The sequence below is a fragment of the Rhipicephalus microplus genome, chromosome 6 (genome assembly GCF_043290135.1).
Source record: "Rhipicephalus microplus isolate Deutch F79 chromosome 6, USDA_Rmic, whole genome shotgun sequence".
In the NCBI taxonomy this organism is placed as follows: domain Eukaryota; kingdom Metazoa; phylum Arthropoda; class Arachnida; order Ixodida; family Ixodidae; genus Rhipicephalus; species Rhipicephalus microplus.
The window spans coordinates 121,962,057-121,982,567 of NC_134705.1; the positions used below are offsets into that span (position 1 = coordinate 121,962,057).

At 42.9% G+C, this 20,511-nt stretch overlaps 1 long non-coding RNA gene across 1 annotated transcript in view; it reads left to right on the plus strand.

Moving 5' to 3' along the window:
• The window catches only part of LOC119168642 (uncharacterized), a 73,633-nt gene that overhangs the window by 30,442 nt on the left and 22,680 nt on the right, over positions 1-20,511 (plus strand). The window contains exons 2-4 of the long non-coding RNA XR_012884262.1: positions 2,846-2,872; positions 8,783-8,824; positions 19,690-19,857. This is a non-coding gene — a long non-coding RNA (uncharacterized LOC119168642). The remainder of the gene's footprint in view (positions 1-2,845; positions 2,873-8,782; positions 8,825-19,689; positions 19,858-20,511) is intronic.

A 20,511-nucleotide genomic window follows, 5' to 3' on the forward strand; every position in this document is an offset into this window, starting at 1 on the left:
TCACGATATCAGTGATAGGGGCTTTCGCGGATCCAACGACCCGCAGAAGAATATTCAACGTCGCCAAGCCACTTTATCCATGTGCCGCTCCATTATTTTTTGAATACGTCTAGCCAGCCTCAAATCGTCCATGCACTATGTCCGTCGGTACCTACGTTCTCAACGACCACGTAATGCGCAAAATTTCTAAAGCTCGATGTCAAAATTGTGTGTGCTTGTGACTAGTCAAAAATAAGTGCGTGGTATTCTGCAAGATATCTTTTTATGAGTCCTCAAGGTTATACGATGAGCCGTCGGTACCTCAGTCTTTCATTGACTTTTTTAATTTTGGCCAATTGGTGTATTTGAGGTCTCTTGAGGACTTGGAGATGGTGAAACCTTCTATCCGCAGGTAAGTTGGAATATGGCCGCTGATTCGCGTTTCCTATTCAGAAAACCAGTGCATTTTCCTGGTAAGTGAGTGAGGAACCATTGTAAGGTCCAGGCAGCTGCTAAAGATGATCCGCGTAAATATGTAAGGATTTCATCATTACAAGCGCAGAGTTTGTACTCCGAGGCTAAGGACACCATTTCTAATCATCTAGAGTTGACAATGGAGCTTCCCCTTAGCAAATGATGGGCATGAAAGTCGCCGGTTATCACCTATGGGCTTGGAGTCGATGTCAGAATGCCGCGTAAGTGCTCGCAGTCAAGGCGGCTCGATGGAGATAAGTAAGCTTCGATAATCGTGAAAGCAACCTTACCCTTCTTCACAGTAAAGCACACATACTGATTCCCTTGATCAGGCGAGACTCTGTGGTGAACGTAAGTGAGGTCACGGTGCATGAATACAATGACCTTGCTGCAGTCTCTGAGTGGAGGACATAAAGCATTCATATCCTGACACTTTGAATGAAGCAGACATGTTGGGTTCACAAATCACAATAATGGGAAACGGTTAACAAATGCAAACTGTCTAAATTCAGACATGCGCGACCTAAGTCCTCTGGTGTTCTACTGAAAGACAGATGTATTCTTGACTTCCACTCGAAACGACTGTGCCTCGCTGACCGTGGTTTTACCTTAGAGCTGCAAGCACCAGACTTAGAGTGTCCAGAACTTGCAGTGCGGTCTGCGCAGCTAAAGTCCTTATATTGCTCAGTAGGACACGCATGGCACTTATCAGCGATTGCAGCAAGCGTATCACTTGATCTTTATGCTACGCATCACTGGTTCGAGGGGTCGTCGAGGGCGGTGGGATTTGATGCAACTCCGAAGTAGGCTGACTTTGTGGGAGTGAGGGCTGCTGTTCGGAAGGTGCGACTGTTGTTCCTTTCTTCTGTTTGACCGAATTTGTCTTCAGTGAGTTCGGAGTTTGTGGGCCAGCCTCTTTGATAGAGGATATTATCTCTCTATCGGTAGGTAGAGCAGTTTTTTCGTCATGGTCTTCGCCCACGACGCCGTCGTCGGCGAAGTGCAGCGGCAGCTTCCTGTGCGTTGAGTTGTCCCACACCATACGCCTGAGTACCGCGTGCTCGTTTCACACCCGTGGGCCATCATTGGAGGAGGTTTCATTAGCGCCGTGGCAGTTTGGAGATCGTAACGCGGTGGCACCACAGGCGTCTTTTGAGTGAGATTCAGTGCACCGTGGACACACAACTTTGTTCTCACAGGCACCTTTTACGTCTCCCATCTTGAAACACTTGTAACATCGCAGTGGCTTTGGTACGTATGGACTCACTGAGTGGCGAACTTGGCCAACTTTGACATACAAGGGAAGGCTGTCTCCCTCGAACACAAGCCTCAAGCAGCATGAGTTACCAAGTCTGGTGATGTGCGTGATGCGAGGGCTTTATGTAGCTGGCTTTAATAATACTGGCAGGTCATTAGCTGGGATGGAAAGATCCGCTTCATGAATGACGCCTACTGTGCCATTAAAACCTGTAGCGACCATTGACTGAAATTTAACGTTGCCGATTTCTGTTATGTGCCGAAGGCTTTGCAGCGTGCTACGATGCATAACGTCTACGGCAAGGACATTCTTCCGTGCATTGATCCTCAAGTCTTTGGTCTCATTCGGCGCGGTTCCCTCGAGAAGCGCAGAAAGAACTTGCCTGTTGATGAGTCTCAAGTTGGACACAGGTTCTTCAGGCATGAACAGCATGGTGTCTAGAAAGCGCTGCGGTGCAGTCTTAACGATGGAAACACTTCCAGACGATGCCGTCCACAGCAGTCTTCGTTTTTTAGTTTCATTCATGACGCCCGTGAAGTCATCATCCGATGACTCGAAGCCATCCGAGAACAAATCGGTTTTCTCGCTGTCCGTATCGCTCGACGCGTTGCCACGCTTCCTGGACGACGAAGCCCGGTGTGACGGTTGCACGCCCGGAACATTCTCAGGTGTGTTTTGAAGCATCACCGCAAAAGAGAAAGCGGTAGCTCCCAGAATTTGCAGGAAAGCAAATTGAAAATACTGAGACACGGGCACAAGCGTTCTGTGAGGTAGAAAGAGATAGAAAAGTTGGGTTCTTACTTTTCCTTTCCGTTTGGTGCATCCGGTTGACGAAAGTAATAACTGTAGATGTGTAGTTGTGTTTTTAAAACTTATTGTTCTTATTCTTACCCAGTTGCATATACTCACCTGTTAGAAGAATGACTTTTCACAGTATTGTATTTCTTCGTCTAGTGTCATTAAGAAGTTATCTTGAAGCGAGTGATATTGTAAAGCTTTTATTGTTTATTTTAATGAACGTTCTGACAGCCAGTGTGATTGATATTTGCCTTATTTGGACAAAATACCACAGTAGTGATAGCTATTCATAGAAAACATGGCTATCTATAAAATATTTTGCATTGCCCTTTACAGGTGGAGGCACCTATAGAGAAGAGAAAGGTGAGTATTTGACCAGGCGTGGGCACGTGTTTGGTCATATATATATATTGCCACGTTCAATTTCCCAAGTTTCGTTATCGTCCCAAAACACCACGTGATTCTCAGCGCAAACCGCGCCTGCAGATTTCGAGAAGGTTCCGGACTGTAGTAGATCATTTCGATAACATCACGCCCACTGTGCGAATGGTACAGATTGTTCAGGAACCTACGCCACCACCAGCGCTAACGCAAGAACATTCGACGGCAAGAGTATAAATGCCGACGCGCTTCGCCGCTTGTCAGTAGTCGATCGAAGGCCGACGCTCCGTTCGCCACTATCAGTTAGAGACTGCTATCTGTGCGAGACTGCTGCTGTAATTGGATTTTCCGTTTACCGGGCACAGGTTCACCCAAATAAACAGTTAAATCCCAACACGAAGTCTCCTTTCTTCGGCCACGTCACGACCCCGTGACAATATATATATATATATATATATATATATATATAAATATATATATATATATATATATATAGGTATGGGGTATGGCACAACGGGAGCGTTGTCAAGAAGGATAAATATATTTATTTCCCAACAGTTTCGGGAGGGGTCCTCCCTTCATCAGGGGATGAGTGATAACTCATCCCTTGATGAAGGGAGGACCCCTCCCGAAACTGTTGGGAAATAAATATATTTATCCTTGTTGACAACGCTCCCGTTGTGCCATACCCCATAACTTCACAAAGACTAACTGGCCCATATATATATATATATATATATATATATATATATATATATATATATATATATAAAGTGGGAGTAATAATTCAATGGGCCAGTTAGTCTTCGTGAAGGTATTGGATATGGCACAACGGGAGCGTTGTCAACAAGGATAAATATATTTATTTCCCAACAGTTTCGGGAGGGGACCTCCCTTCATCAGGGGATGAGTTATACTGACATGAGCTTCCAAACTTCCTTGCTGCCGCGTCCCTCTCGCCTTAAAAGACGTTTGCGAGAGTGAGAGGGAACTGGAAAAAGGAAAAAAAAACAAAAAAGGGGGAAAAAAGACGAAAAAAGAAAGAAAAGAAAGAAAGTAAAAAAGAGGAAGAACCACTGTCAACACTGAGAACGAAGCCAACTGTCCGTCTACATCCACCTACGGCTCATATCACGTGCTGTTCAGTTCTTGGCGTGTGTCGGGCCACCCAAGATTGTCGCCGCGGTGCCGGGAGGGTCCGGGACGGCGTGCCTAAAGAAAGGGGTTTCCCTGTAATTGGTCGTTCGGCGGGCGGCGGGCGGTGTGTGTAAAGGAAAGGTTTCTCGTTAATGGGTCGGTCGGCTATTTACCCTTAATCTTCGTCCGTTTCCCTTCAACGGTCATGAAGTGGTAGGCGAACGTAAACACTTTGTATGGGCATGTGAAAAAAAAAGTAAGGACAGTGTACACGTACGAGTCAGTTAGAAAAAAGCATGGTCTCCAGCTATCAATCTTTGTCACCAATTTTCTCCTGGCTTACTTCTCGGAGGCAGTTGAGTTTTCCGGGGTCCTCATTGATACCAGCTACTAATGTACGAAATTTGAAAATAAAATATGCCTCACGCTGTTCGCGCTCGCGTCTGTTTGAAAAACCAGTTCCCTCTCACTCTCGCAAACGTCTTTCAAGGCGAGAGGGACGCGGCAGCGAGGAAGTTTGGAAGCTCATGTCAGTATAACTCATCCCCTGATGAAGGGAGGTCCCCTCCTGAAACTGTTGGGAAATAAATATATTTATCCTTGTTGACAACGCTCCCGTTGTGCCATATCCGATATATATATATAAATATATATATATATATATATATATATATATATATATATATATATATACATATATATATATATATATATATATATATATATATATATATATATATATATATATATATGTGTGTTCTAAGCGTTTAACTACTCGGAGTCCCGTAAACTATTCGTCGTAAAAGGAGGGGTGCCGCGTATTGTGGCAGAGGCTGGTAAGCGGGCGCAATGCGAATTCCTTGCCCGCTTCTGGATTACGCGTGTAGTGGGGGCCTCCCGGCTGTGCACAGAGTTGCTGTTGGGCATGTCATGCATGGCACGATTGATTGGGTAGTAAAATAAAACAGAAAACAGACGACAGCTGCGCTTAGGAAGAGTAGTTACACTTAGAATTGTTTTGGGTTGTCCAGTGCCCTTCGGAGCTCCAACGCCGTGAACTCAGTTACTATTTTCATTGTTGCCGTTATTAATTTCTAATGCTTTAACTGCTGCAAGTGTACCAGGATCAGTAACGCTCTTAGAGACGGGATTTAAATCGAATCGAGAACGTGAACAACGAGAGTCATACCTTATCCACCGATTTACCACCCTCGATATGAGAATAAATGGGAACCCTGGTACACTTGCAGCAATTTGGAGGGAAGAGTGGAAGGGGGGCGCCCGAGGGGAGTCCACCGTATAATATTTTTCTCTTCTTCTTTTTTTCCTTCTTTTTCTTTTCTTTTTCTTTTTTCCCTTTTTGCCTTTTTATTTTCTGTCTTTTTTCCTCTTTCCTTGCCCTTGATTTGAGATTGTATAAAGCTGAGCACCAACAAACTGTATCTTTAATCCAGATGAAGGCCAGACTCTAGGCCAAAACGTCAAAATAAACCACGTTGTGACCACTCACGGAGGATCTACTGATATATATATATATATATATATATATATATATATATATATATATATATATATATATATATATATATATATATAAGGGAAAGAAGTGTATACCTAAGGGCTCGTTTTTCCGTGTTTTAACACAATATTGATGAGATCTAACAGACAATAATGCCAAGGAATGTACAGGGGAAGGTATTAGAACCAATTGAATGTGAATAAGAAGAAAGAAAAATGGATGAAAAAATTACCAGCCGTGAGCGTATATATATATATATATATATATATATATATATATATATTTATATATATATATATATATATATATATATATATATATATATATATATATATATATATATATATATATATATATATATATATATATATATATATATATATATATATATATATATATATATATATATATATATATATATATATATATGATGGTGTGTGTATGTGTTTGTGTACCATACTATGAATGGGTTGGAGACATCCAATGCCACATGGGTTGTAATTTTATTCTAGTCCACTGCTTTCTGCACCTTTGATAGTGCCATTCTCGCGCCCGCGAAAAGACGTGAGCGTTACAACTGAAGACAGAGAGCTGTATAAAAAATGTTCAAACGTGGAGATAGTTCTGTGTACCAATGGAGTTCCCGAAAATTGGAAACAGAATATTCAGAGTGTACAGTCCAGTTACATGCAGTGGAGCGCTGGTTGGCGATACGGGCTGTTGTGTTGTAGACGACATATGTTTACAGCATATGTTGAAGCTGGTCATAAAAAAACAATGATTTTTTTCGAGGAACGAATGAGTTTGGAACTTCCTGGTGCAACGCCAGTTCTGACATTCTAAAAATTGTGCCTCATTTTTAGTGAATGGTACACATTTGGCTCTACGAAATTACTTATTCCGCGACCGAGGCTGTTTGCAGGTTTGCGATGTCTGCCTACTATGAGGCACTGTGGCTACTTTTTAAGCTCGTGGCCGTAGAAAAAAATAGTTCCTTCCTCCGTGAGAGGATTCATATAACAGGAAAGTAAAACGTGCCCTTATAAAAGTTGTCACAGTTTACGGTTCATTGATACAAGAAAGCTTGTGCAATGTCTATTGGTGTTTGACAGTCACAGCTTTAACCACGTATATTGGAAGTGAATCAACGTTGACGCGTGGTGAGAGATCTCCGTTCCGAGAACTGACGTGCATCATGAATGATTAAACAAACGTTAGTGGTCAAAGATGACTGCGGTATACATTTGGATTTGAAAATTCAGAAATTAGGGATATATAAACAATGTGTCTCATTCGCAATTTTCTCACAAAGTAGAGGCCCGAATGCTGTAAGAAGACAACATTTTGCACACTCGTGCTATTCGTAGTATGTGAAGAAATTATGAGACCAGCGAGTATACCATCTTTCCCGTAAGGTCTAGCGATTACCCATTTTAGTTCACTTTGGTTCATGCGCTCATGGATCACTCAGAACTGATTCATGAGATGTTTAGGATTCTTGTTGTTGCTATGCGGTCTTTGACTGCAAACTACTTTTCAGCAACATTGAATGAGTCGCCGGACAATCAACGACGTTGCATTCGCGACGAACTGCCAATAAGTCGTTTTTAATTCCGAAGCAATTTTTCGCGAACTGCCATCACTTTTGCTATCTATCTATCTATCTATCTATCTATCTATCTATCTATCTATCTATCTATCTATCTATCTATCTATCTATCTATCTATCTATCTATCTATCTATCTATCTATCTATCTATCTATCTATCTATCTATCTATCTATTTATCTATCTGTCTGTCTGTCCGTCTGTCTGCCTGTCTGTCCATTCGTCGGTCTACCTAACTCTGGCTGCTCTCGTGATCACCGCCTTTAATTGGGGTAAACCAAAATTAGTACAGGAGCGTAATATGGTTGACAAATAGATACGCTAGTCATGACATGTATACTGTCGCAATCTCTCTTAAGCACCGGCGTCGCTCATTGGTGGCATAATGAGCTGGCACAGAGTCGACCCGGGTTTGAATGTCACAATCTCGTAGTTTACGTCGTGAGACACTTCCAATAAAACGGTGGTGCCACTAGTATACGGGTATTTGCCTAGGTGAAAGACATTTCATACCTAGGTAGGAACGTTGAGAACACTCATTGCCAAGTTTAATGAGTGAGCATCACGAAAAAGCTGCCATAGGTAGCGTCTATAGGACGAACGCAACAAATAAATGTCAATGTCTTCGCCAGAATCGAACCCTAGAATTCGGCGTGACAGTGAAGTGTTCTACCACAGAGCAACGCCAGGCCTTGTATACACTTATCAATTAGACCCTAATAATCGCGCAAACGTCAACTATTTTAATACTGCCTACACAATTTTATAAATCTTACATATGTGCTCCTATGTGACAGCCGTAATTTCGGGTTGACTTCAATTGTTGTTAGGCACCATCCTCTGAAGTTGATTTGTGTAGTAGTCTTGAGGAATACCATCCTCGCGTGCACCAACACAAACACCAATGCTTCACATCAACTTACCGCTTCTGGTGTTGCTAATATTCAGTTTGCTGTTTGCATCTTTACACAGCTGTAAACAACTGCCTACATAAAGCATACGCGGGTGTTGAAGTTTGTATGCGTGGATATTTACATAGATTTAGCGCCACCTCTTACCGTCTCGCTAATTATACTAAAAAAGAAATAACCCATTCACTTTCCTACTACACGCTATGCACATCATAAATTCCCAACGTGCGATGGATCTGCCAATTTCTTTATATTTTGGGCTAACTAAGCTATTTCCGTTGCTATATAGTAAGCTGGGCTACCCAATTCACCTGTGAAAGGTGCAGACTGCCATTGATTTATCTGTATATACAATCCAAACCTATTGTTTTACAGGTATATACGCTTCCTACCTACACTTTCATAACAATATGAATGAGCTTCCCTTGTAGGCGTGTTGTTAACGAGCTTATATATGTGCGTTCATTTTAGATATTGCTCAGCAAAAAAGGGGGTTTAAGCTTGCAAACACTGAATTGTATATATTTTACCGCTATTACAATACCTCAATTCTTGTAATTAGGTACGAAGAAATTTAGGAATTTGAAAGTAATATGTTCATATGTACCGTAATATCAAAAGAATTACTTTACAATTCAATCTCACAATATATTTGTAATATAAATAATATGCAGTGTGAGTGTCCCGCTGAACTCCTGCCTTACATGCTATTTGCAGTGTTGGCAGGATATGGGCCGGATGACAAAGGAAATCCAAATGGTAATGTGTGAAATTCTGCTATTATTCGTAGAATTCAGTTTTATCTTCCGTAGCACACGTAATACCTGTAAGAGCCGTACTGGGCAACCTGCCATCTGAGATTTACGAAAATACAGCGCTAGTTTCCTTTAACTGCGATGCTAATGCTAAATGGAATTGTTTCCTCTATTTTTTGGCGCAACCAACTCTGGGGAATATGCGATGAATCGGGCGGTGCATGGTTTAGTAAGCTAAATCACTTATGAACAGAACGGTTTGAAATGAATGGTTTAATCATAAAAAAGTATTATTATAAGCTTGCAAGATTACACCAAATGAGATTAACCTTCAGTGCACTAAAATAAACAAACTCAAAAAACAAACTTAGGATAAGACATTTGAATTAAGGTACACCTCACACTCACTTCTTTCAGACTCTTGTGAAAAGTTAGATACAGCGTCGTAAACGATTCTCTGGCCAAAAATTGAATATCGTTGGACCGAACGTAGTCATCAACGAAAGTCACAAGTTCAAGTTGAACTTCTGCAGAGGTTCTTGTAGTAGTATTTTTGTTTCTATTTCAAGTCTTCGCTTGTAATATGCCTACTGTGATGTAGTAGCTCGGAAAAGGCGAGTATAGCAGACAACAGCGCGACATCAACCAACAAGACGACGAAAATAAAGGGGCATTGAAGTTCACCCAATGATAAAAAGAAGAGATGGCGTTTGCGTGAAACGGAGCTATGGGTACGCCGAAAAGACAATGCAAGAAAGCTTAGGGTGAACCCGCAACCAGCCGCGAGGTTTGCAAGGCCTTGTTCTTGTCCCCGAGCCTTTGGAGTCCTCGGGGCACGGCGTGTCGGCGTTCTCGGTGAGTGCTCCTGCGAATATCTCTGGTACGGTGAGCGTCTTCAAAAGACCGGAGCTGCTGACCACGTCCAGTGAGCCGATGTCGCTCAAAGTGTGCGGCTACGCCAAAGCTTGGCGATGCCTTCTGCAGCGGGACGCTGACGTGAACACCCAAGCGACGACTGCATCTGAGCAAGCAACAGGTTCCGCTTCAAGGCACGGGGCTACGGCACAGACTGTAAGACTGGTTACAGTTTTTCTTATGTGTGTTAACTGCGTGCGTGCATGACGACTGTATTTTAGAGGCAAAGATGTTTAACCGGCACCGTCCGTCCCTCATCGTAGTACGTAACATGTCTTACACTTTGACCTGAAAGGGATTGCCGGTGGGAAATTTCTCCTATGCGTTGTCGAACAATAAAATATTCGCAGCGAATACGTTAACTAAAAGCCAAACTCTCCGGTTTCTCATTCCGAATTACCAGCCATTGACTTGTACATTGAGCACTAGCTGACAAAAAGTGGCTGCTACGTTTTACTCGCTGGGTGGAACCTCCTTGGTTTTAGAAAGGTTCAGCCAGCGTTGGGCCGCAATGCCATGAGTACAGTAAACTAGTGTACACCATAAACACGAGGGGGTTAAAGGTGGCAAATAGACACCGTCGGAAAGTGTGCGTGTGCCACCTCTCGTTTCGTCATTGGAATGTCCGCTGGGTGGCGGTGCTTCTATATGCGGTATATATGACGAAATGATGCGAGACGGTGGTACTTGGAGTGTTGACTGGATGGACGAACGGACACAAAGACAGATGCATGAACGGAGGCACGAATGACTTCACGGACGTATGGACGCATTGAGAGACGCAGGGGCGAATGCATGTATGAATGCAGACACCCACGCACAGACGCACGCACGGACTGGTGAGTAGATGCGCAGACGGTCACACAAACGGGCTCATGGACGGACGGAAGCAAGAACGAATGCACGGTCAGATGCTTTGCCCCACGCTCCATCATTCACCCCGTAGATATGCTGCCATTTTTGGAATGGTTTTTTTTCTCGTCCAATATAACTTCATTTTTTGTGGCACTGTCTCCATTTTCCTCGCGTCACACGCCTTGGCACGTGACAAACCTAGCCCCCACATATCTGGCGTCCGCAACACAGGATTGCTGTAGTTCCAGCATCACATCACATATGTGTGGGTGACGGTCGATGATGGAGGCAGATAAGCTGAAGGCTGTCAGAAAGGAATCGGGGTTCTTGGCTCAGCACTGAAAAATTGGATTGACCAAAAACGCGTACTTGAAAAAGAGACACGTTACGCTCGTCTGGCTGTACGTGACAGTAGCGTGACAGTAGGTAGCGTGACAGTAGGTAGGACAACCACTGGGAAGCTTACCGAGGGTACACCCGTAGGCACAACGCAGAGCTACCAAAACCCACATAAACTCATTTCACCCGTTAACGGTGGATGCGATGAGCTGGATGAATATACGACAATTTGAGCGTGCCGGTACTAGTAAAAACTGGCCGCAAGACAAGTGGGCCTTGTCACTTAGCTTTTGCTTGACCGGAAAAGCCTTGAGTGTAGTTGGTAGGATGGCACCTGAACATGCCATGCACTACGTAACGCTAAAGAAAACGCTACTACAACGCCTCAGCGTCACGGAAGAAGGCTATCGGACAAAGTTTCGATCAGCAATATCAGATAATTCTGAAAGGGAAATGCATTTTGTTGGGCGTCTGTTAGGTTACTTTGATTATTGGTAAGAAATGGCCAAAACAGATGGTACCTACGATGCTCTGCGAGACGAAATTGTCTCGAAGCAGTTTCTCGTGCAATGCCTTGAGAAATTTGCTGTTTCTTAATGAAAGAAACTGTAAAAGCCTGGAAAAACTTGCGGAGGCTACAGACCACTACTTATAGGCTAAGGGTTTGATTACTTTGCAAAGGTAAATACGATAATCTGAGCAAACCCCCGGTCCAACTTGAACGTTTGAGTGGCCACACGAAAACAAGGAACCGCAGTGCTTCCTTTGTGACAAAAAGGGTCACAGAGCTGCTGATTGCTGCATTTACACAAAGGATCCAGGTGCAAAGCCACCATTCTATGGAAAGTGTCCCAGCACCAAACATAAAAGAGGTGACGGCCCCAAAAGGCCAACTGCGTTAAGAAGGCCTCATTATCTTTACAACGAAGATATGATGCCAAGGTCATTATTTTAAAATTCGCAGGCGTCTGTTTGTCTTCCTGATAGTACGGAGTGTGCGGAAACGCACCCGACCAATTGAAGAAAATATCGATGCCCAAGACCGAAGGTGTACTCGAAGGACATCCCTGAAAACTACTGTGAGATGCTAGATGCGAATAAATTATTGTCGAAAGGTCTCTCGTGGTCGATAGCAAGCTGACTGGAAAGATTTCCTCGATTTACCTCTTGGATGCACGGTTGATAAAGCAGCCTGAAGCACATGTGGAAACTATTTCACCTTTCTTCACAGGCAGAACTCAAACCATTTATGTGGATGATCTTTTATAGTATGTTCTCTTCGGAAATGTACGAGGTGTTCAAGATGCTCACATTTCTGATCACACTTGGAAGAGCAATCTTTACACCAAGAATGCTGCAGAAGAGTTTTCTGGCACAGAAAATTCCGGTTCTGCACACGGACCCTTTTACGTAAAGACTTCTACATCGGCTGCAAGCAAAACAGGTGTCAAGACATACGTTTCAGCGGTAAAGCGACAGACAGGGAAACCGCATGTACTCCTGGCACCAGTTATTAACCCCTTTGACATCAGCTCACAGGACTTCAGAACCAACTAGGAAGAAAAAAGCAGCCTGCAGAAAGGCTTCGAAGCAGTTGACCAAGAGGCCAAGACAAGGTTTGCTGAAATATTGTCTTTTATGAAGGACGTAATCCTCTATCGCAAGTACACCCTTCACTCTAAGAGCGTGTATATCAGCTTATGGTATCAAGGCTGATTGATTGATTGATTGATTGATTTTTGGGGTTTAACTTCCCTAAACCATATATGATTATGAGAGACGCCATTGTTGAGGGCTCCAGAAATTTTGAACACCTGGGGTTCTTCAATCTGCACCCAAATCTGAGCACACCGGCCTACAAGATATCCGCCTCCATCGAAAATGCAGCCGCTGCAGCCGGGATTCCATCCCGTGACCTGCGGGTCAGCAGCCGAGTACGTCAGCCACAAGACCACCGCGGTGGGGCATGTTACCAAGGTGCCTCCGATATTTTGTGATAAAAACGACCCACGAAGACATCCTATCGGGCCACCAGAGAATTAAACGAACCAACAGACCTGGTACTTGAATTGTTCTACTGGCGAGGGGTTCAGTCAGACATCACACGGTTTGTTAAATCGTGTGACTTATGTCAAAGAACAATTCTCAAGCACTTGGTAGGTCGTGTACCAGTCGGCGACGCTTCTATAATTGACACCCCATTCAGGAGAGTTGCCATCGATATTGTTGGTTCATTATTACCGATTCTAAAGGTTGGAAATAAGTACGTACATACATACGTAAATAAGGACGTACATACATGGCAATGCATTATGCCGATAATGTAGCACTGCCAAGCATTGAGATGGAGAAATTCGCTGAGGTGCTCCTGCAGGTGTCTCGTGTAGGGGTTCCACGGCTTATAATCAGGGACACGAGCACATTGTTCTCTTTACATCTAATGGGTCAGCTAAGCCGACTTCTCGACTTCAAAGAACTGCGAACATTACCATATCATTATATGACTAATGGCCTTGTAGAAAGGTTCAACGCTATACTGAAGCATATGATAAAGAGGATGTCTCAGGAGAGTACGACGAAATGGGGCGTGCACTTGCCGCCCTTACTCTTCGTCAATCGCGAAGTTCCACAGTCCAGATTAGTCTTCTCCCTGTTTTACTTGCTCCACAGCCATTACGTCGGAGGTGCCCTGGCAATATTGAGGGAGATATGGGCTGCTGATAACCTTGATAATAATCTAAAAACTTCCTATGATTACGTAGTCTAACTGCGGAACCGTCTTGAAGACACCTGTCGTTTGTTAAAGGAGGGGCTTAAGAAAGCGAAGTTGGTGCAGGAGAAGCATCATGATCAAAAGGCCAGGCCACGTCAATTAACGCCTGGAGACAATGTTCTGTTGCTGCTTCAGTGGCATGCCAAAAAAATTGATTCTGACGTGCAAAGGACCCTTTAATGTACTTGAGATAAGAAACAATGTCGATTATGCAATTCTCTTTGGTACTAGAAGCCCGATATTCCACAAAAACCTACTTAAAATATATGAGGAATGACCGCCTGCACCACCGTACGAGGAACCAGCCATTAGCCAGGCGCATGACACTGAAAGTGACGAGCTACCATGTGAACCACTCCAACGAAAGGAATCGTCTGCCGACGTAAGCATATCGGAGTCACTTTCTCCTACCCAGTGCGTGCAAGTCATCGACTTATTGAACACATACTACAACGTATTTACGAATATTCTTTGCAAAACGTTCTTCGTACAGTGCAAGCTATGATTGACCACGAATAAACGCGTAAGCGTTACGGCCGTGCCCTATGCTACTTGCTGCGTTGGAGGTGGTACAAAAAAAAGTAGCAGACATGCTACGACAAGGCATCATAACACCATCGGAGCCTGCTTACGATTCACCCATAGTAGTTGTGAAGAAAAGGGACGGAACAATGCGCTTTTGGATCGATTTCAGGCAATATAACAAGATTAGTCAATAATAACGAGCTTATACTTAGTGTAGACATCATTTTTTGTCAAGTTGGACAAGTTAAATATTTTTCAAAGTTTGACTTCGCTAAGGGCTACTGGCAGGTTTCAAATTATCGAGACTCAAAACCAATGACTGTTTTTTACAGCATCAGGACTGTATCAATTTAGATTCATGCCATTTGGTATTAACACCGCCAGAGCTTTGTTTAACCGTGTCATGAAGAAATTGGTAGCAGAAATAGCACAAACTAATTACTACTTTGACGATATCTTCATTGCTAGATAAACCTGGACTGAACATGTAGCTAAATTTGAGTTTTTTTCTCAAGCGACTTCGGGAGGCTGGTTTGACCATTCGGCCAAGAAAGAGTGAGATTGGCAAGGATCCAGTCAAATTCTCGGTCATTTCCTTGCCCAAGGCGTTATTCGACCACTGGTTGAAACACTCGGCAAAATATAGGCTGCGAAGCGCCTGCGAACTAAAAAGAAGTACGCTCGTTCTTGGGTCTCACAGGTTATTACAGAGATGTCCCACACAACTGCTGTGAAGCTTCTTATCCACTGACCGAATTCACCAAGAAGAAGGCCCCTAACAAAATTCTCTGGTAAGAACGAGAACAGAATTCCTTTGATGGACTCAAGATTTTGTTATTCACGCCACCCATTCTAAAAGCACCTCATTTTATAAAAACGTTTGTACTCCACACCAATGCATCATCGAGAAGTGCAGGTGCCATAGTTATGGATTGTCATGAAGGAATACAGCATCTAGTGTCATACCCAAGTCGTAGACTACAATCACGTGAAGCTGCTTACGCTACAGTGAAGCGAGAAGCCCTGGCTTTTACGTGGGCGGTCCGGAAATTTCACATATACTCATTCAGATACACATTCATTCTGCTACAAACCACTTGAGCGCAAACCACTTGTCTACATCAAGTCACCCAAGCGTTGTGAACAGCGTAGTGTTGCAGTGGAGCCTCATTCTTATGGAGTACGACTTTTCGGTCGAATATGTAGAAGGCAGTGACAATGTAGGTGCAGTATACATGAGTGGTTTGCCAACTTCGCGGGCAATGTTTGCATAATAACTCGATGCCCAGTGCTTGTGCCGTCAACCTGACAGCGTGATAAGATACAAGTATCCTGAAGCTTTATTTATGTGACTTGTTTCTATTTTTTGGTGTTTACATTTGTGATCGAATGTTCCGAGTGTGCGGGGCTTGGAACTGCTATACTGTGCGGTGGTGCTTACGTGCGTGCTTCCGTCTGCGAACCAGTGTGTCCACAGTGCCTAGTGCCTTCAAGTTTTTCTACTGGAAGAACTTTCTTAAGTGAGGGTGTTTTGATGTAGTAGCTCGAAAAATGCGAGTATAGCAGACAACAACACCACATCGCCAATGCGATGACAAAAATGAAGGGGCATTGAAGCTCGCCCATTGAAGAAGAGAAGACACTCGTGCAGAACTGAGCTGTTGGGACACCGTCAAAATGGTGCAAGAGAGCTTGGGGTGAACCCGCAACTACGCGTGAGGTTTCGGAAGGCCGGGTTCCTGTCCTCGAGCCTTTGACGGCCTCAGGGTATGGCGTGTCAGCATGACTGAGCACGAGATCCGGCGCAAGTGTTCTTGCAAACATCTCCAGTTTGGCGAGCGTCCTCGAAAGACCGGAGATGCTGACGACGACCAGCTAGCCGATGTTGCTCATAGTGTGCGGCTACGCCAAAATCTCACGATGCATTCTGCAGCGTTACGCTGACCTGTGAACTCAAGCGACGGGCTCCACTTCAAGGCACCGGGCATTCTTTTTCTTATGTGTATAAACCACGTGCGGGCACAATGACTGTATTTTTCGCAAATCTTTTTTTCTCTTCCAAAATAACATCATTTTGTTTTCGGCACTGGCTTCATCTTCTTCGCGTCACACGGCTTGCTACGCGACAAACCCAACCACTACACCTACATAAAACATCGTTGGATGCGCACAATCTCAATCGGGATATAACTGCTTCCCCCATGTCATTATTGAATAAAAGCAGCAATAGTGTTGCCAAAACTGAGCCCTGAGGGACACCAGTAGGGACTTCCCTTTTTGAGTACTCAAAACTATTCAAAATATCTGTTGTTTCTGCATTTTAGGCTATGTGATAATCCAGAAAATTAGTTGTGTATTATTGTTGAAGGAATGCAATTTTCGAATTGCATTCAATTGAACGAATGAACCAATTCAATTTCAATTGAGAATGAACCACAGTGAAGAACACCTTCCAAAATCTAAAAAGAAACAGTTTAAAGGTAGTCGCTTGTCGAGATGACTGTCCTTTCATAAGTAAAATTGATTATTTGCGTTCTACAAGAAAAAAATTGGTACCATATTGGTATGGAATAAATAGTAAATAGCCGCACATTCTACAAGAAATATTCTCTCTGGTACCATATTGGTATGAATTAAATACTAAATAGCCATACTTGAACATATCATACCCAGCGATTTGGGACATCGCTCTTAGCTCACCATTTTCACACCACGTGGCGTACAGACCATCATGCTGTACCTCATAATGTGCATCATATCTGCAGACTTTTGCTGAGGAGTTACTATGATCAACTTTCACTTTCTCATCGATTTACCGATAGATAATTATTTCACCCCTACAATGCTGCTTTTCTGCATCATCGATTTGGGAAAGCTCTGCCGGAAAAAAATTCACCTAGCGTAATTCCACGAAATTGCAAGCACAAAGTCTGCTTGTCCTACCGTAGATGTCACTAGGGTGCAATTAGCTAATAAATTGTCAATACACTACAATTATTTTTCAAAATCACACCTTACATTTTCAGTGGATACACAAAAGTGTCTCAGGGAAAAACTCCAGCCGGCCAATAAAACTCATCGCGTTGTAGAGCGTATGGAAGCCGTCAGAATTAGGTGCCTGAAGTGCCATTAGCGAAAAATCAGGCACTGCTCCATAATAAATTTTAACAACGCTCCCCATAGTGTCCCAGATTGCTAGATATGAAATGCACTCAAACACTTTCCATCCCAGATAAGTCATACAACTTTTTCTCTCCAAATTTCCACGCCTCGTCGCGGTGGTCTAGTGGCTAAGGTACTCGGCTGCTGACCCGCAAGTCGCGGGATCGAATCCCGGCTACGGCGGCTGCATTTCCGATGGAGGCGAAAATTGTTCTAGGCCCGTGTGCTCAGATTTGGGTGCACGTTAAAAAACCCCAGGGGGTCAAAAGTTCTGGAGCCTTCCACTACGGCGTCTCTCATACTCATATGCTGGTTTTGGGACGTTAAACCCCACATATCAATCAATCAATCTAAATTATCCCCAGTTTCCAACATCTCTACTTCGCACAGCGCTCTCGCAAGCTGTCAATATGACAGAACCCTGTTTGACGTGTGTTGTATCTATGGCATCAAAACAGTGTTGTGTAGAAAACACCAATATAAATTCCAGACTTCGATAATTCGATTTCAATCTGAAAGCCATCTTTGCTATTTCAAATAATGTACCACCCCAAAGCTTGATAAGAATCATAAATCGGTATAATGAACTGCATACCTTTGCTAAATTAAAGAAAAATTGCGTACAGATATAAAAAATAGTTCCAGTCGCCGCAATTTTCTACTACCAAGACACAAACACATAGGTTCCATTTTTAAACTGTTACGTTGGTATTCGTCCAACAATTTGACCAATTTGACTAAATAAATCGCAGGTATTCGCGTAGTGTAAACTGTTGCTTTATTGCTTGCCTTACGATGTGTGTACATGAATGGTACATACAAATTGAATGCACAAATACAACTGCAGTGCACATCTCGATACTTTTCTCTAATTGATTTTGTTAGGAACTGTTACTATTGGGCAACAGGTGGCGGGACGAAATGCCAATCGCTGTGGCCGCACTTTCAATGGAGAGAAAGAGCTTGAGACCCGCGTGGTCCAATGTGCTAGAGTCCTGCAATCGGTGTCTCCCATAATCATGTGATGGCTCTTAGGCGTTGCGTCCCAGCAAGTTTTGAGCTCTTCAGCGCAGAGTTTCATTCTCCTTCGGTCATGCGCTGACTGAGAATTGCGTAATAGGGGGCACTGCCAGAGCATGTGGTCTAACGTACATACGGTCTCACAATATGGGCATATTGGATCAATGTCTTCAGTGAACTGGCTGTGGGAATGAAGACCTGGGTACGTCCTAGTTTGAAGCGTGCGGAGGCTAGATGCTTGGGTCCTACAATGTTTGGTCACTTCGTTGAAAGTCAGGAGAAAATACCTAAATACTGTTAGATCGGAGACTGAAGATCCCCCAGGCTGCCCTACATGGCGAGTAAGTTCTCGTGCTTGGGCGTAGGCGATCGCGTTTAGGTTTGGCATGGACGCCACATGTGATCATAGGAGCTTCAAGATAATCTGAAGTGGTAATTTCGAATGGATTTTTAAAATATTTCTTGCGATAAAAATATGTCCCTGCTTAACGACTACTACTCGCTTTTGACTCGACAAAAGTCAATCGGAATCAGCCCATCTGGTAAAATAGTGTATTGGAGTTCTGAAAATAATTTTGCAAATACCTTCTTTTTTGGCAGCAGAAAACAAAACATTCGAAATTAGAGAGTAATAAACAATGTGGCACATTCTCTAAATTGTTTTTTTACGGAGGGCACTGATTTAGCAAAGTAACTGCAATTTTTACTCTCGCTGCTCATTGTGTGCATAGAGCAATATGGAGCGCGACACCTTAAGTATTTTGTAATATTCCGTGAAAATTCTCTTTTCGGAAAATTTGCAAATAGTGGTTTTAGCTAACTGGACATTCAGTCTTTTTTCACGAAAATAAAGCTTTTTCTCTCAATAATTTTGGATGTGAAGTCTTAGGAACATGTATTGCAGCTTATTGTTACCAGCAAAATTCAAAGACTTGCATAGACGTTCTTATGTGCAAGGATCGTATGGGAGTCTGATAGACCGAAGTTGTAATGGCGCCATGAAGAAGATAACCTGTAAATGTGCTCCCCATAAGAAGGGAATAAGAAAACCAAACAATACAACACAATCATCATGCGAAATAAGCTGTCGCTCAAGCGCTACAAACGCGTATCAACTGGACAACGCTTGAATGCATTTTTGCAATGTTCTTTATAGATATATTATTCACTGAAATGGTTCTTGTGTGGGTGAAAATAAGTCGGCACAGACATTAGGAAGGCATTTATTTCAGAATTTCCTATTCGACTTAAGGAATAAGTTCTGTCTTTATTTATTAAAGATTCTTCTCCTTGCAAAGTTCATCGAGGTAAAGAAAACTGCATCTTCGACAAGCATGGTTGGCACTACAACTGGTTTTACAGAGTCTGCTTTATGGATGACTCTACGCACTGCGGTTTCGGTGCAAAAAAGTTTGATAGTTGTGAAAAGTGCATGGAAACTTGCAGTGGTAAATGTTGCACCAATCTAGTATCAAATAGTTTGTGTGGAATGGTAATATTTGTTGTGATAATATACAGCCCATTCGCTTCAAATACCTCACGTTATCTCACACAGTATTGGTACGTGGGCTTAATTCACCTAAAATTGCTCGTTCCTCAATCATAAATACCGTTTACCACCATGTAGCTAGTTCTTGGTAACGGGATATATCTGATAGCTAATATAAGTACCAGCTATAGCGCTGGGATGATTGATGAATGACCTATTCGATTCATGCTCCAGCAGATTAACCATGTGAGGTATTCATTTTCACCGTTATTATTAGAGCCACTGTTCCTTCCATTTGAATATTTAGTTTTTTTCAAAAGCATGCACCGTAAACCAGTTGTACTATATATTCTTCAAAGGAATAGAAATTAAGATTATTCCGTCACTCTTAGAACCAAAATTTGGAGCTTTTTATACTTTGTGTAACAGCTGAAGTGTTGCTGGTGCCTCACACAACCCAAAGGGAATTACTTTAAAGTGGTAGAGCTCATACCGTTTAATAAAGGTGGTGTTTTCTCGATCATTTTCTTCGATAGCAATTGGCTGTTAGTGTGAAAGAAGTTCCATGGAAGAAAAGTATCATTGGCCATATGAGTATAGTGTTAAAGCTATG